At 39.4% G+C, this 18,505-nt stretch overlaps 1 protein-coding gene across 10 annotated transcripts in view; it reads left to right on the forward strand.

Moving 5' to 3' along the window:
• Positions 1–18,505, forward strand: part of DMD (dystrophin) — a 1,019,805-nt gene that overhangs the window by 650,216 nt on the left and 351,084 nt on the right. The gene's annotated exons all lie outside the window — the stretch shown is intronic.

Genomic DNA, 18,505 nt, shown 5'->3' on the forward strand with positions numbered 1-18,505 from the left:
ATATTAAGTCATTTTTTTCCTGTACAAAATAATAAACGTTCAGCTTCCTTTATTTTATATTACACATTTCAGTAACATTAACTGAAATTTTGTTATTTTGATGCTGTACAGTACAATATTTTTGGGGATGAGCAATGTGTCTGGATCTATAACTTTATTTCTAATTAACTTCATGTTGGTTTCATTAAGGCAAAAGAAACACACGAACCTAAAGAAGGTAACTAAGGAGTTTTCTTAACTTTTGAAGCATTTGAATGCTTAAAAGTCACACAATATTTTGGGGGGTTTTTTTGTATTTGTAGTTCTGTCTTCATTACACCACTTAAGGGAAGTGTGACTGTTAGTAGCAGAAGTCACATTTTTCTCTGTCTGTTTGAGAGACTTGAGCAAAATGTAAAATTTGACCTTCATTGCTTCTCACAAGCTAAAGACTTCAAGATGAGCAAGCACAAGTGGTCGTCAGAGAGGTCCTTGATGCATGTTTTTCGAGACTTGTTAGATAAGTCAGGAGCATGTTGCAAATTACAATATATGGGCTCTAGGGTATTACTCCAAAGAATCTGTAAATTTTATTGGGAAGTCACAACATCTGTTCAAACAAATTTCCCAGAGGACATGCAGAACAAAGCAATGGTAAAGTATAGGGAGGAAAGACACTTAATTCCACGGAGGAACTGGCATTTGTTCTGAATGCAAATGTGATTATCTCAAATCTATTATTAGCTGAAAATGATCTTCCGGTGTTAATCTTTGGTGTTAAAAGTATCTTTTGCTTTGTAGGAAAAAATACCTTGCTTGGAATCTTTTTTTTTTTTTTTTTTAAAGATTCCTGTAGGAGGGAAGGATTACATTAAATTAAGCATTGTGGAGAACACGCAGTATTTGGGGAAAGGTAGTAGAACTTACATAGCCAGCATAGAAACAAAATTCATACAATTTTCATGTTTGTTTATCTCATATATTTGTATGCCATCAGTAGGTTCTCAGGTGATTCACAATACAGTAACATATATATTTTTAAATTTTAACTTCACAATGCCCTTATGAGATACCTTGGGCTTGGTGATTCACTGCATTATGTCAGACTGCAATCAGCACCCCAAGAAGAAATATCTCATTCTCTGATTCAGAGATAGATATGGTTAAAATAACCCTATCTCATTCAATCACATTGCAGTGTGGGGTACGCAGCACATCCTGGAGCTCCTCATTCTGCTGCCCCTTCAATCCAGGAAGAGGCATGTATTCTTGTTTTCATTTTACTATTTTAAAGCTTTCCCCTGGCCTAAGAATATATAACGTAAGGACAAAAGAAAGGCCTGCTGGATTAAGCCAATGGCCATCTAGTGCAGCATCCTGTTCTCACAGTGGCCAACCAGATGCCCATGGGAATCCTGCAAGCAGGATTTGAGCACAAAAGTACTGTCCCCTCCTGTGGTTTCCAGAAGTTCTGTGGAGGCAGAACATAGTAATCATGGCTAGTCAATACCCGTCTCCTCCATAATTTGTCTAATCCTCTTTTAAAGCAATCTAGGTTGGTGGCTCTCACTCCTCCTATGGGAGCTAGTTTAACTATGTGCTGCATGAAGAAGTTTCTTTTCTCTGTCCTGAATCTTCCAGTATTCAGCTTCATTAGGGCAGCCACACAGCCAAGTCTCCCAATCACGTGGAGCTCATATATAAGGCTCCCCCCCCCAACTGTGTGCAGTGCGCAGTTACTGAATGAAAAAGATGTGACGTTGCAGTGGGGCTAAAAGGGCAGCCCCACTCTGGGCAAATATGCCCTACATGTGACTGATATGTGAACAGGGCTACAGCACTGCATGTTTTTGTTTTTAAAAAGACTTAATTTTTTGAGTTGAGTTATTTCAGCTGTGAGTGGATCAAAGGAATATATAGTCATTAGATGTGAAGTAAAGACCATAGTCATATTTCTGTGACATGATCCCTGTTATTGCTTCAGATTGTTTAGACACTAAGAGAACGTTGTTATCAGTTTTCAAAGTGGAAGCCATTAGTCTAATAGATAGATGGATAGATAGATAGATAGATAGATAGATAGATAGATAGATAGATAATTTGGGATTAAAGACAGCAGACTCTCTTAGTTACTAGTTTTGAGTGTTTCAACATTTAAGTTTTTATTTGCCACATTGCTTCATTCAAGAAAAGAAACGAACAAAAAAGCCATCTAATTCTTTTAAACCTAAGAAAAGTAAAAGTTGAAAAACATATCTACTGTTTTCATTTCACTTTGCTATTGACATTTTTTAATCTTAAAAATGCCTTAAGAAATAAACAGATGCATCATGCATTCATTATAACCCATAAAAAGAAAAACATACACTCCTTACAACTTTCATGCCATTTCTTCAGTGCACATTTTCTTTCATCTGCAGTGTAATGTCTCTAGGAAGTTAGGGTGCATAACTTCATTTATATCTTTTATTGATGTCAAGGGAGTAGTGTTCTTCACTCAGATGACAGCAGGATTCAACTGGTTTGTGAACAAAACATGGAAGCACATTTGACAGCAAATGGTTGCCAGATAGTGTGGGGAATCGAATTCTCCAAGAAAGGCTTACTCAGTCTCTAAATTTAATGACATTCTAAATAAATGCAGCATCAGCATGCTTAGATTACTAGCTTCTATTCATGTGTTTTGCTACAGTGATATAGTAATGGTTTAAATATGAGATCTATGTTGGCAGATAATGTCTATGCTATACAGTGTGATTAGTGTTGGGGACCAACCTATTGTGAGAGGATTTTGTTGTGCATAGAAAAAAGTTTCCATTGATAAAGAACAATCTATTTTATTTTATTTTTTGTTTCCTGTTAATATGGGAAATATCTGTTTTGGTGGGCTTTAAGTATATTCACTTGATTTTGGTCTTCACCACTTTTGAACAGAGTATGAAAACAATACAGCTTCCTACACATCTCGAAGAAACATTGTTTTCCTTTTTTCTTTTTTTTTAAATACCCTTCTTAATTCATGCCCTGAAAGTAACCCTGACTACTCCATATCAGTGCACATGAATTTTAGAGAATTTGTGGGCATCAGCTTCTAGCCTAGAGTACACTAAATGTTGGCATGTCTGTAGCCTCTAAGACAGGCATAGGCAAACTCGGCCCTTCAGATGTTTTGTGACTACAACTTTCATCATCCCTAGCTAACAGGACCAGTGGTCAGGGCTGATGGGAGTTGTACTCCCAAAACATCTGGAGAGCTAAGTTTCCCTATGCCTGCTCTAAGATGTATCAAAAACCTGACATTTGGGTCAATTTCCTGTAAAATAATCAGAGGAATGGAATAGATGTGGTATGAATATATTAACCTGTCATTTTTATTACTACGAACCTTTTAGCAAAGAATAGCAGCATGTTATCTTTTTACCTGTTAGACTTTCCCCCTCTCAAATATAATTTGCCACATACACAGAATGAGTTATTGTACTGCCTACTGTCTTATCTTGAAAGGATTTTGCTATATTCATTTATTTAGCTATATTGCCAGTTGCTGCCTTTTAAAGAATAAAAACTACTTAACGTGATAATTAGAATATTGATGAGTTAATACTTGTTCCCTGATATAACAGATAAACTGCTAAAAAGCATTTGTTGCCAATAAAGTATGGATAATTTCTTAGCTTAATTGTTTACTTATTTCAGGATGTAGATTGGATTAGCGCTAGAAAAGTAATATTGAAATGGAAAGAAAAAGATTGTAATATTTAAAACAAAACATCACAAAGAGTGTGCAATTCAGAGGCACTTCAAAGACACATGTTTAATTAGCAGAGTCTAAACACACATCTTTTCAATATTTGTTTGGCAAAGCCTATACAGTGGTACCTCTGGATACGTACTTAATTCGTTTCAGAGGTCCCTTCTTAACCTGAAACTGTTCTTAACCTGAAGCACCACTTTAGCTAATGGGGCCTCCTGCTGCTGCTGCTGCTGCTGCTGCTGCTGCTGCTGCTGCACTGCCACTGCGTGATTTCTGTTCTCACCCTGAAGCAAAGTTCTTAACCCAAGGTACTATTTCTGGGTTAGCGGAGTCTGTAACCTGAAGCGTATGTAATCTGAAGCATCTGTAATCCAAGGTACCGCTGTATAGTTCACACATTGAACATTATTTCTCTACACACCTCAGTCTATTGTGGATGAATTTTAGTTAGCATTGTGGGGTCCAATGTGCTCCATGTGTTAGACTATGTTTTTGGAATGTGTTACCAAAAGCATCCTTTTTGAAATTGATTAGGATTTAAAAGGATCCATCAGACCCCAATAGCAGAATGATAATGTAAAGAAAAAAACAATAAGATGTACAAGAGTGAAAACTTAGATTTCAGTTCTTCTTTCCAGAAGTGACTTTATTGAGTTGTTTATACTTTTTAAGTCTTGCATGTTGGACAGTTGTAATATGTTATAGTATTGACTTCTTCTTCACCTCTGTTTTCAATTCAAATTGTTCAATATTATTTAGAAATCCATCTGCCTTCAAGTTTGGACCTGTGTAAATTCAGAGAAAACAGATTTGTGGGTCAGTACACTGATTTAGCTTGCTTTGTATTGGCAAGTTGTCTGAGGACACTGTCAACCCCATTCCAATGGCTGCTGGGCCAAATGACAGTTTGGGGTTTATCAGTGTGAGGGACACAGTCCAAAACAGTACTTACAGCATACAGCCCCTATTTCACTCGGTAACTCTTGCTTAATATAAATCCCATCTACACTTTACATTTTAGTGTTACAGTATTAAATCATGAGTGAGAAATGATGCCACCTGGACACAGCCTTACAGGTATATTAGTGCTGGCTAATGATTCCTGAATGTCAAGCTGCAAGAAACTAGGGCACAGTCTCTGTGGTTAGTCAACATCTAAGGAACACTTCGCATTGTGTGGTCTAGTATTATTATTTTTTAGCTTTGGTAAACATCAAAAATCATATTTTAGGTAGGTTTATATTAGTATTTCCAGTATTAACTGTTTGTGCTTAATGTTTTATCATTTATGTTTATTTTCTGTTTTAATTCTTCCATGCACTGGAAAATAATGGCAGTAGTAGTAGTAGTAGTAGTAGTAATGTCTAGGGTTGCCACATGCCCATTATTTTAAAATGCATTTTTTAATAAACGTTTTGTTGCAAATCACAGAACATTGCAGCTCCAAAAAGCTCTATCAAAAAAAAACAGCTCTCTGATTCCCACCCACCCACTTTCTGCCAGTTAGTAATACTCCTTAATATGGCAGAATTAAGGAGTGGTATAATGAACATATTTCTTTGGGGAGAAAATATGTAATCTATCTTAACACACCATGATATTTCCCTAATGACTCACACCTTGAATTTGTATGTAACACTTACATTTCTAGGCTATATTTATCACTATGTCTTAATTAAAACAAAACAAAAATAACCAGATTTCTACTGTATTCCAAAATGTGTTTTCCGATATTGCATAGGTTTTAGTCCTACAAAAATATACACGGCCCTTCAATTTCCCTATTAAGTTATAAGCTTATCTGAATCAAAGTGGACAATATGCCCTGGCACTCTTAACATCATTTCAGGGTGTTAATTATAGGTCAAGGAAGATATTTTACCAACTAACCTATAGTTTCTATCCCACGCTACAGCCTTAAAAGGCTCTGAAAGAAGTTTGTGGAAGAGCCTTTCAATATAATCACATTCAAGTGCAGTGCTCAGGAGCAGAAAGAACTTGTTGCCTACATGATGTTGGTGCTGTTCAGATGGCATACCCTTGGTCTTCCTTGGTGTCACAAGGCAGTAGCTTCCTCTGAGTCAAGGGAGTGGGGATGGGCAATTGGAATTTGTTCAACCCATGACAGAGGCAACATCCACATAGTTGTTTTCATTCTCTTTTATTTTGCTGTGAATGAAGGCAATTCAGGGAAGAGGATGAAAATGTGTTTCTGATGGTTAAATGTAATGAGTTGTTCAGATATTCCCATTAAACCTCATTAGTCCTCAATTCATAATGCCAAATGGCTTGGTGATGTACAAAAGTGTCTCCATCTTTCTCAGTCTCCATCACATAAGCAGAATTTCTAATATTGATCCGTAAGTAATTCATCATCCTTTTTCTTAGTGCTAAAGGGGTTGCAGACTCTATAACTAATCAATTAACTCTTGTGACCTTGTTGTACAAGTAGCCCATGTCCACCCTGGGCTTTTCTCTCAAGCTTCGTGTGGTGGGTTGTGTATTTGTGTGGTTTGTAAATGGGGACTGCACCCTCTCCTTAATATTCCATTGAAGAATACTGGTGTGAAAAAGAGCAACTACGAACATTTGCTCACCATACAAGCCTGTGCAAATATTTGGTGAAAATATACAGTGAATTTGGAGCATGCCACATCCATTGTCTCTTAAGGCAGATGGGTGCTAACAACAACAAACAAGTTAACTGTCTTTACAATCATCATCACCACCATCATTTAATTTGAATTGGACATGCTATAAAGCAAGCCTAAAGAGAGCAATTTTTTTCCACCTCGCCTTTTTACCTTGTACTGGGACTATGACAGGATAACATTGGGTTTATAAGACGGAAGGACAGCAACTCCCTTTGGGATAAATGATTGCAAAGACTTCCCACCCTGAAAGTTTAACTTGTGTAAGAGCTTCAAGTAATACTGTAGTCCTTCTTCCAATGGTATCCTCCTTAGTTTCAGAGAATCATGGAACTGTAGAGTTGGAAGGGATCCCAAGGGTCTTCTAGTCCACCTGTGCAGGAATCTCAACTGGCTCATACTGGACAAATGGTCATTCTTCCGCTGCAGGTTAGAAAGTTGGGGAAGCGGTAATTAAGCATTTTTACGTCACACGACCTAGACCCTATAAGATAAGTAGATTCATTGGATCAGTACATGTAGGAAGATAAGTGAGGGGAAGAGATTTTCTGAATATGGTGTGAGAAATTGAAAAAAAGAAGAAGCTGGGAAACTTTGTTAATTTTAAATGTGTCTATACTTCTGGTTACTTCTTCTTTTTAGTAATTTTTATATGTTCCATAACATTTACAGCACCTAATAAAATTTTATTCATTAATTTCATTTGTTAGGGTGACAGTTGTTTTGCATAAGTTTGCAGGGAAGCTAGAAATATCTCCTCTTAACACTTCATATCTATTCAAACATATTCAGCAGCTGGTCAAAAGCATAACTCATCCTGCAGTCATCCTATTAGAAGGAACATACGGGTAGTTTACTGACTCTTCTTTTAAAGCGATGGGGAAATTGTGGTATTTTTTCTATCTAAAATCAAACAAATAGTTATTTCTTCTCTAGAAGTGGGGAAATGATCTGTGGCAGTACTAATGCATTATTGCTATATAAAATGTATATAAAAATGTCCTTTCTACTCCTTTACATTTTATAATCAGAATAATACAACAGGCAAAGCCAGTTAAGTGCAATTATAATTTAATGACTACTTCCAATGCTCAATACTTATGTAAATATATCTAATGGAGGCTTTGTTTTAGCAGAGGGGTGGGGGGCCTTTTTCAAGAGACATTGTTAGAATTAAAGGACACATTGCAGTCGGGCAAAAACACTCAAGGAGTAAAGTAGAGTTAATGAGGGGCATGTACTGTGGAGAGCCTGTCATAAAGAGAGGCTTGAATGACCCCGTTTGACCCCACCCAGGGACTGAGGTTTCCCACACCTGCTTTTAGCAGAAAGCACTTCCAGTTGCACAAGGCAGTTTTCACTTAATTTCTCTCTCTCTCTCTCTCTCTCTCTCTCTCTCTCTCACACACACACACACACACCTTCTGGGACCTCTGGAAAGGTGCTCCTGTGGGATGTGGACCTTCCTGAACAGAATATGTTTCTACTCTGCTTTAGGAAATACCTTCACGTACAAGCTATATCACACAGCAGAGAAATATATATTTAATGCCCAACAAGAACTAAGTTAATATGTGCTGTTATTTGGTTCCATGTATTTTAAGAGCCCACAAAGGATTTTGTTGGACAAGAAGTAAAAACTACGTTTGAAAAAAAAAATCAAAGAAGTCTTATTACCGTACCCTTTCGAAGGAACATTACCCTATTTACCCTTGCCTTCTGCATTCATCTTTGCATTGGGTCAGATTTTCTCCTTTGAAGATCAACATATCTAACTTGCAAATTTCACCAGACTGCAAGTGATCAAAGCAGAATTTATATGAGATACATGCTTTCATTTCCTAGTTTCTGGCTGTGCATGACTTTAAAAAGTCACACCAGCAACAAATGCTTGGCATTTAAACAATTTCCACGGCTGCTCACTACCTTGCCGGCACATTTGTTTCTCTCTAGAAAAAAACATGCTCTTTATCCCCTGCTCTTCCAGGGATTAACTGTGTTCTTATATATACATTGGCTAGCTTCTGCTATTAGTATTCTGCACAGCTTTCTGTTTAAGTATCCCAGAAAGCTGGGGAGTGAACTTCAGCCTCTTAATTTCCAAGCACCGAGATACAATAGAAAAAAATAGAACCTGTTTGTTTTCAGTGAAAACTGTTACTTGTGCAGAGGTAGTTTTAGGATAGCGCAACTGGTACGGTCTCACTGGGCACCGCACTGTAGGGTGTGCCAAAACAACGCTGTAGAATGAAGTGCGAAAGGCGGCAGGGGTGCTGAATTTTAGCATCACACAGGGCGCCACTGAAAATTGAGAGCCCAAAGTCCACCACAGACATATGAAAGCTTGTGTCACAGTAAAACAGGGCCACACAGCTTACATACACACTTCCTTTCTCTAAACGAGAAATGCACCCTTTACTATTGGCAGCACACAGCTACCCCTATAGAATTCATCAACCTATGAGGAAACCGATACAGAAGGATAATCAATGACACAGTCGAAATCCACAGTGAAGGCCTTTGTGTTTGCGAGGCAGGGCTGCACAGGAGTTTTGCAAGCACAATTTCTGTTAGTGGGAGAGATGGATGGAATATCACACTGTGCTATGAGGAGGAAGATGGCAGCCAGTGCCATCCCCTGGACTAGAGCGGGGGAGGAGAAGAAAAAGAAAGGAAGAGGTAGCCAACAATCAGAGGCTCTTGGCACCTTTATCACAAGCACATAGCCCCTGCCATCACTGATCCTCCACCAGCCAATGTGTGCTACACAATCACTTGCCATGCCTACTGATTCTCTCCCCACATGTTTATGTCTAATTTCCCCCTTTCCCATGCCATCCTCAACAGGGTGAGCAGCTTTCTCCAAACCCTTGATCAGTTCAAGGTAGAAGTATAAATGGCAGCATTATTGATTAAGAAGTTACATTTGGAGCTGTGTATATGCCCAGGTGTGCATTGAAAAGCAGAGTCCCCAAAAAGTGACCCTCATTAATAGGGCCATTTAACTGTTGGGATTGAAATGGATGATAAAACTTCCTTCCCACAGATCCATTGTAAATCAGAGATGGGGTGGGGCAAGAAGGCAGAGGAAAGGGTATCAAGCTGGTTCTGCAGTGCCAAACCTCAATATCCCTTTCCTTAATAGTCAAAGTTATTACAGATGCTACCAGTGTATATGTGAGGCTTTACTTTTTACTTCCTTTCATGAAATCTGCTACTTTGCCTTGGTGTTTATTTGCATGCACCTTTTGGAAGTCTTCACAGTCTGTTTGGGACTTTACCATTCTGGCATCCTCTCTGTGCACCCCGACTCCAAATTAAATATGAATAATCTATATCACCATAAATAGAGGTGCATGCAACTATGGCCATGCAACTTAACTAGAGATATGCAGAAGCTGTTCTTCCACCTGCAAGAAATGTCACTTCCCTCAAACAAATTTCAGATATTTTGCCCTCACAGTTATCACAGTTTTAGATGAAATTCAGTAGCAGAACTCAACTCAACCATAGAAACCTCTCCCCATAGTTTTACACGAACTACAGAGTTTTTATCTCAGCTGCTGTTACCGTTTGCTTTTACTTTGTTTACTTCAGGGACTGCAGACAGTGACAACAAACCTCAATTAGCTAATGGCTTGCTGGGAGGAAATGCTGGTATTTGCTTGCATAACTATCATTTAAAGCCAAAGGTCAAGTATTTCCTCAGCTTAATGCTTATATTCTATTTCTCTCACGTCTGCCTTCTCATCCCAATCATTTTTGTTGTCACTGGTGGTGTCCACAATGTTTTGATATGGGAAAATATCAGAGAATTAATTGTTATATACTAGCCAATTCCAGTTCAATTAAATTGATATTTCATTAATTCTCACTTTGCTTTAGTCAAGATGAAGGACAGCAGATTGATAGGATGGAATGAGTCTCAGAGAGACTCATTCAAAATAAAGGAATGATTTTGTAGATGTTGCTGAGAGCTTTGAACAGCAGACCTCTGTGCTATGTAATAAACTGTGTTTGAAAGTCCCTTTCATTTTGCCATGGGGCATAGTACTCTTCAAATCTATGATTCATGCCAAATAATGAGGGGTAGGCATGGGGTGACATTGTGATTTGTCACTAGATTCAGAGCTGATTTGATAAATTTCCCAGGAAATTGTGGGCTGAAATATTACCATGATTCTGAGATGTGTCACTGAATTCAAACAAGTAGCAACCACACATTCAAGCCACATAGTCATCTCAGGTTGACTTGATCCATCTCAGCTACCTCCTACTGCCATTGTGAATCCACCATGCCCATGAGCCCTTAAAAGGTAAAGGTACCCCTGCCCGTACGGGCCAGTCGTGACCGACTCTAGGGTTGCGCGCTCATCTCACTCTAGAGGCCGGGAGCCAGCGCTGTCCGAAGACACTTCCGGGTCACGTGGCCAGTGTGACGAAGCTGCACTGGCGAGCCAGCACCAGTGCCGCACACGGAAACGCCGTTTACCTTCCCGCTATAAAGCGGTACCTATTTATCTACTTGCACTTAAGGGTGCTTTTGAACTGCTAGGTGGGCAGGAGCTGGGACCGAACGACAGGAGCTCACCCCGCCGCGGGGATTCGAACCGCCGACCTTCCGGTCAGCAAGTCCTAGGCACTGAGGTTTTACCCACAGCGCCACCCGCGTCCCCCCCATGAGCCCTTACTTTACAGTAATTCCTTTGCTGTTTGAAATATTAAAAACCTAGGTTTTTTTCCAAAGATACATTCGCTTTCTTCACTAGCGTGCTGATGGCAGTCTATAATCAACTGGACTCTAGTTTTGTTCCTGCTTTGTAATCAAACATTACCACAATGTGTAATAAGTAATATATTGAATGGATAAGATGCAGATCTTTTCCTTCGGGCCACAATAAGAGCAAATGCAGGAGAAGGATTAGTGGTTTCTGATAGGATGGTGTCAGTGCTTTTTTTTTTTTTTTTGGTAAAAATATGTGGTGCCAGTACTAATATCTTGATAAAAGTGTCATGTGTGCCAACGCAAAAACATTGACCTGGGCAGCCATAAAAAGAGGCAAGTACTCTGTACTGGTGAATACTGTAAAAAGAAAAAGAAAAGTGCTGTATGGTGTAGCAATTAGAATACACAAAGCTCACTGAATGCTTTGGATGGAGCAGTCACCATCTCTCAGCCTTAAGTGCCTCACTGGGTTGTTGTAAGTATAAAAATGAAGGTAGGGGGCAGAATCATGTATAGTATGATGCTTTGAGCTCCTTGGAGGAAAAGTGGATTATACATGTACTAAATAAATAATAGCTTGATAGAAAAAAGAGAACCTTTATTTCTATATTATTTTTTGTTTAGTGAAAGATCAAGAATGCTGCTACATAATTGTTGCTCTTTCTATTGTGAAGTGTGTGCCTTCTGTGTACACAGAGGCAATTATGCACATAATGGCCTCATCTCATCATCTCTGTAGCAGAAGATGTTATGGTAACAACATTGTGCTTCCCCTGCAAGGCTTCTTTATTACCTTGTTTTCCAGCTCATAAGAATGTAAGAGCAGCCAGGCTAGATCAGGCCAGGAACCAATCTAGACTAACCTCCTGCTGCCTACGGTGGCCAAGCAGATGCCCATGGAAATGTGCAGAACAGGAGATGAGTACAGTAGACTCCTCTCCCACTGCTGTGGTTCCACTATTATGACAGACTGAGAAAAAGTATGTCTGTCCACTTTTCCCACACCATAGTTGATCACAATTACTGCATCTTTCTGTAATTGCCAGATTTTAAATAACTGGATTTGCCCCCTGGGCAGAAATAAATGTCCCATCATGGAATCAAATTAGATCAACATTTCACTCAAATCATTTCAGTTCTTGCTAACCTTAAATGTAGTGAGCTAATAAAGCATTAAATTAACATGTTATGTGGAAAACTTCTAATGTGTGTTTAAATTCCCAGTAACTTACTGACTTTAAAATTTCAATCAACATAAATGACATTAAAATGTGAGTTAATAAAAGCAATTAGATTTTTATCAGCTTGGAATTGTTGCTTTTAAAAAAGAACATAGCTAGCTAAACTTGAAATGTGTATGCTTCTGCGTCAAAAGAAAGTAGCTGAGAGACTGTGGAACCAACTATGGTATTAAAAAGGTATTTGTTTTGTATACCATCCTGAAGATTACAGGGCTGTTCACAACAGGAAAATACAAAATGAGAACAGAAAAAAACCCCACCAGCAATAACTCCCCTCCCACAAACACATTTAAAGGACCATAGATTAGTATCTGTCTTTTTTGGTGGTGGTGGGGAACCACCTCTTGATTTTTGGAAGTTTAGGAATAAGAAGCTCAGTAGCCCTTTATCACAAACCAAACTCTGTGCATATAGGCATCACTACACACACTGGCGGAGGAAGAGGGGGGTGGGGGGAGCACACCGCCCCTAGCAGCGCGATCCCGGTGGGTTTCCATCGCAGCTGCCCCCCCCAGCCATGCTGGGCGTCCTGCCCCTGCAGGCGGCATGCCCCGCCCCCAGGACGCATGCCCCGCCCCCACCTGCTCTCCGCCCCTGGTTCCGGAGCATGAAGCTCCGCCACTGACGACACATTCTATCCAGCATATACAGGCAAGACAAGGATAAGGGACATAAGACAGTTGGGCCCAGAGATGGGAATAGGTGAGCATGATGTGCTTTTCCATCACATGTCTATAATAAAAATATTAACCAGTGTATGAATGAGGATAGTAACTTGTGATCAGTAGGTGGTAACATGCTTATGAAGTGTTATATTAAAATGCCAAGTGCACAGTTTGACTCTATAGCTGATATGCTTCTGTTCCAAATCTGCAGCAGTGGGCTACACAATAAATTCCCTTCATATGGTGCAGGGTCCATGCTCAAAATATCTGTATGTCATTAATGTTTAGTTGGTAAAACAAACGCTTAGGACTTGTATAATAAAGCTAATGACAGTGTGAATAACTTTATTATATAGCTTGTATATGAGGGATAGATGGAGTAGTCAGGGCCACAGTGTCTGATTCACAGATTGATGGGCTCATATTATTTGTTTTATAGGTTTATGAAACAGATGCCCTACTCTCTAAACATGTTTAATGCACTATTAAACTCAGAATAAAAGAAGCACAAAGGATACTCCTGTTTAATCAGAGAGAAAAGCATTGCAAAGCCATGTTGTTTCTAGCCAATCAGTGAAAATAAAAAGGTGATCAAGATTCCTGCATACTTTCCACTGGGAACGACCGGAGTCTTTTTAGCTGCATTACCCCTCTAACATATAATGCAACTGAATAGTTATGGTTAGCTAGTAGTTGATAAGAAGATCTATTTTGAGAATAATAGATGGATAGCAGATGAAAACAAAGTTGCTACCTTTTAAAGTGGCCCAGTATTGTGTTTAGCCATTCACCAGACCATGTTGCACCCAATTCTAATTACCGTATTTTTCACTCTATAAGATGCACCAGACCACAAGACGCACCTAGTTTTTGGAGGAGGAAAACAAGAAAAAAAAATTTCTGAATCTCAGAAGCCAGAACAGCAAGAGGGATCGCTGCGCAGTGAAAGCAGCAATCCCTCTTGCTGTTCTGGCTTCTGTGATAGCTGCACAGCCTGCATTCGCTCCATAAGACGCACACACATTTCCCCTTACTTTTTAGGAGGGAAAAAGTGATTATTATAGAGCAAAAAATACGGTAGTTAATACAAAGCTGAAAAACAGACTAATTAATATTCTATCCTGTGATCAGTCTATACATTCATTTCACTTTTCAGAGTGGGACCAATTCATACTGTTTTAAAACAGCGTATGTCCTATTGTTGTTTTTGCTGGTTCCAAAGCCCCCACGTACACATTTCTGTAAATGTTACAGGGCAATCCTAACCATGTCTACTCAGAAGTAAGTCCTACTGAATCTAGTGAAGTTTACTCCCAGGTAAACAGAAACAGCTGCTTAGGGAATAAGTAATTGGACTTGCAGTACTTCTTAGTAGACACGCCTGAGATTTTGCTGCAGTCCAAGAGGTATTGTTTTTCTACCTTTACAGATGTATTGTCCCCACAGCCCTGTTCTACCCCATGTTGCCTGTTAGGAGTATTGTGATTGACAGGGCTGGCCTTACTGAATTTTGAAGCTGCCTTGCACCCTCTAGTTTAGCTTGTTGTCCTCAGTGTGGTGGAGAATGTTGCCACATCACTAGTGTTTAAGTATGTTTCAACTTCCACTTTCTGTATGTGGAAGGGGAGGCAGCAAAATACCTGAGGGGTAGCCTGATTATCAATTCCCTGTTCATTTACAGAACCATGTAGCTCAGTACCATTGTATAGTTCAATTTATTGTTTTGAACCCTGAATACGTGAGCCAGGTTGGTACCATCTATATAGGAACCAGCTTGCTTAATAATAGTTGGGTTTCTGAGGGGCAGCTATTTTTAATGCACCCTTTTAAATGTCTCCCAAGTATATTCTTTTCTTTCTCCTATAAATGGACTGTCATTTCTTTCTGTGGGGAAAAGACTTGGAAGCATGGTGCAGTGAGGACTATGGATGGCTTAGCGTCCACTCAGTGTTTCAGTGAACGCTCGGGTTGCGAACGTGATCTGTGTGGGAGGCATGTTCGCACCCCGCAGCATTCACAACCCACAGTGCCGCATCTGTGCACGTGTGGGTTGCTATTTGGCGCTTCTGCGCATGCACGAAGCGTGATTTAGTGCTTTTGCACATGCGCGAGCGCCAAAACCCAGAAGTAACCCATTCCGGTACTTCCAGGTTTGGCGTGGGGCGCAACCCGAAAACTCGCAACCTGAAACGTCTGTAAACCGAGGTATGACTGTACATTCTTTGCAAATCCCCCCACTCCCTTCTGCTCCCGATCTTTGCAATGCAGAGGGCCTCTTCATGCATGCAACCTGCCCACCATAATGACAGTGATTTTGCCAGTATAGTTTAATTACCTAGTTGAAAGAATAATCAGAAGGTCAGGTGTCACTGTTCCATACGGATGCATCTGCATTTATTTGGTGGTGATAAATTGCACTCTACATTATTCAGATTAAATAGTGTCCAGTTTAAACATTGCAGTTTAACTGAGATGAATGCAGAAAGGGTCAGTAAATAACTTAATTGCCTTTATTAAGATCTGGCTCACTTATGCATGTTCATCACTTGCCTACAACATCAGGTGACCTTCCCTGGTCACAATCCAGAGTGATAACTACCACTCCAACAGCAAAATTAATTTAATCTTTTTACGTATGTTGAATGGAGAGATGCTTTTGAAACTTGAAAGTGTTGTGATGCATCCTGTGGAGCTGCTGTTTTAAAAAATCTTATGCTCTTATAGCCACACAAGTGGAGCTTTCTGGATTGTCCACATAAGTAGTTGGCTTATATCTATACTTTACTATGCTGGGTAAATTTATTGAGTATGTAAGCATATTGAGATGGAAATCATGGTTTGCTACACACACACCCACACCCACACCCACACACACACACCCCTCTATTGTTCCAAGATACAATGGTTTAAAAAACATGGCCACAGAAAAATATTTTCCAGCTAAATAATTACCTTATTTTTCGCTCTATAAGACGCACCAGACCACAAGACGCACCTACTTTTTGGAGGAGGAAAACAAGAAAAAAAATATTCTGAATCTCAGAAGCCAGAACAGCAAGAGGGATCGCTGGGCAGTGAAAGCAGCAATCCCTCTTGCTGTTTTGGCTTCTGTGATAGCTGCGCAGCCTGATTTGCTCCATAAGATGCACACACATTTCCCTTCACTTTTTAGGAGGGAAAAAGTGAGTCTTATAGAGCAAAAAATACGGTAACTTCACTCACTAAAGTGTATCCTTTTATTGAAAATGGAGAATCATGCATCATATTTCCTGGCAGAAGGAGACTAGAGATGGTTTCCTTTTTCTCTGAATTTTGGAATTTTGGATCCTTGATTGGTATAATTTTTATGGAAGGGGATATGTCCTACTTTTTTTCTGAGAAGCTCATGTATGAAAGGTACTATGATGCATAGCCTGAGAAAAGATAGGGTTTCTAGAGATTTACAATATTTAGGCCAGGCAAAATTCAAACAGTTCTTTTAGAAAATGTATTAATGATCTTGGCATGGTTTGCTCTGACCAGTTGCTTGCCCTTGCTGAATACTGGCTGTAATTATTATGACTCTATTTCCCAGATGTCGTACGACATTTGGCTAATATCAGCCCTATTTTAAATGACTAAATTTACAACAAGCAGGAAATAACTCTTACAGGAACAGTAATCTCTTTTACATGGTTCATATACCACACATATCACATTGGTAAACTATAATATATAACAAAAATTTTCATTGGTATTAATTTGATGCAGTTTTGATGTCATGGCTGTAGAGTGGTAAACTCATTAGTGACATGCTGTTTATGGCATGTATGTCTTTGTCTTGTACTGTAGTTGCTTTAAGGAATAGAGCTGTGTCTCTAATTTATGGTCATAATTCTTGACATTCTGTGCATCAAATTAGAAGAAATGATTTGGCCACCACATACATTAAAGATTTGAAATAGCAGTGTGGGATGGATAAAATGTATGATATTCTGAAGCAATATTTTGGCCATAATTTCTGGTGTTTTTGCATCAGAGCACAGAAAGCTCTGGTGGCTTTTACTCTTAAAAGATAGATCTCCAGTTACTGTATATTTGGTATTACAGGTCCATACATTCATTTTGTAGTATAGCATGTCTAAATTGGCTCATTATATTCAAAGCTGTGACAGTTTTCCTGAAAGCAGCCTAACCCATTTATTGTCACAATATGTGAAAATGACCTTCAGAATTATTTTTGAGAATGGCATTCACCCACATCACCCTGTGTGCAATTGAGCTGGCATGAGTGCCTGCTTTTAACAAACAAAGACCAATATAAGTAGCAAAAAAATAGTATTGTGGCTGACCAACTATTTGGCTTTAGTGTTTGTAACAACTGGTTTTAATGTTTATTCCATGTCATTTTGAGTCACTTATGTGAGTAAAGTTACTAAATACCAGCAGCGGCAACAACAACTAGGTGCTATTCCCTTGAAGGAGTGTCCTCAGCATGAGAGGGTATTTGTTAGCCTGCTCCCCTCCAAGGTGCTGACCTCTTCTAAAGAATCCTCTTCCTTCTTCACAGAGACCCTCATTCTCTAGGAAAGCATAGGAACTGTTATCCTGGAAGTACAGCCAAGTAGTCATACATTTGCAATAGATTGTATTGGCAGGCTAGATGTGAGCTATAGGCCTTTGGCTATCTATTCCTTTTAACAAAAAAGAAAAAAGAAAAGAGAAGAAAAAAGCATGCTAATGGTAAAAGCTAATAAACTTTGAAAATGAGAAGCTGCAAGTATCATTTTAGAAAGAGGTATAATCTTCTAATGCTAGGCTTTTCAAAGAGGCTCCAGAGGATGGATGTGGATGCAGGACCACCAATATAGTCACCAGTGGCAACCATCTCTTTATTTTTAATTATTGCCCTTTCCATGCGCAGCACATAATGAGAGCCTCCCCTTCTCTCCTCCAAGTTCTTAATGACTCACTGATAACATGGAGCAGAAGGTCCCTTGCTTCAAGCTGGGCAAGATAGATGAGACCTCATCTTGCTTGAGTGCTCTGGGAAATGTAGAGGACCCTGCCGAGCTCAGAAGAGAAGCAGAAAATAATAAGAGTGTTTCTCTTGCTGCCTCTCTTCTAAACTTAGTGCAAAAGAAAGTCAAGACCTTCCAGGAAATGCAAAGAACTGAGAGGAGAAGATGGATTTTAACTTACTGTGCTGGACTTTCAAGAGAGGCAGTTGAGTACCGAATCTGTCACTGCTTCTGTTCTCCATTTAAACCTGAGCACAGAGCAGTAGAAAACATCACCACATTCTCAGGGATGGGTGAGATTCTAAAATGGTGGTTTGGCTACTAAGCTAAGCCAAAATTTATTATGCCCTTGCTCATGTTCACTTGTCCTTGTGTCAGACTCTTCTTTTGTCATCACCTCTTACTGACATGTACTCCTAGTGTACATCTCCTGTATTTGCTACGAATGTAAGCTGCAGTTTCTAACACCACATTAGTGACAGCTGAGCA

This window comes from Podarcis pityusensis (assembly GCF_964106645.2).
Source record: "Podarcis pityusensis genome assembly, chromosome: 4".
Classification (NCBI taxonomy): domain Eukaryota; kingdom Metazoa; phylum Chordata; class Lepidosauria; order Squamata; family Lacertidae; genus Podarcis; species Podarcis pityusensis.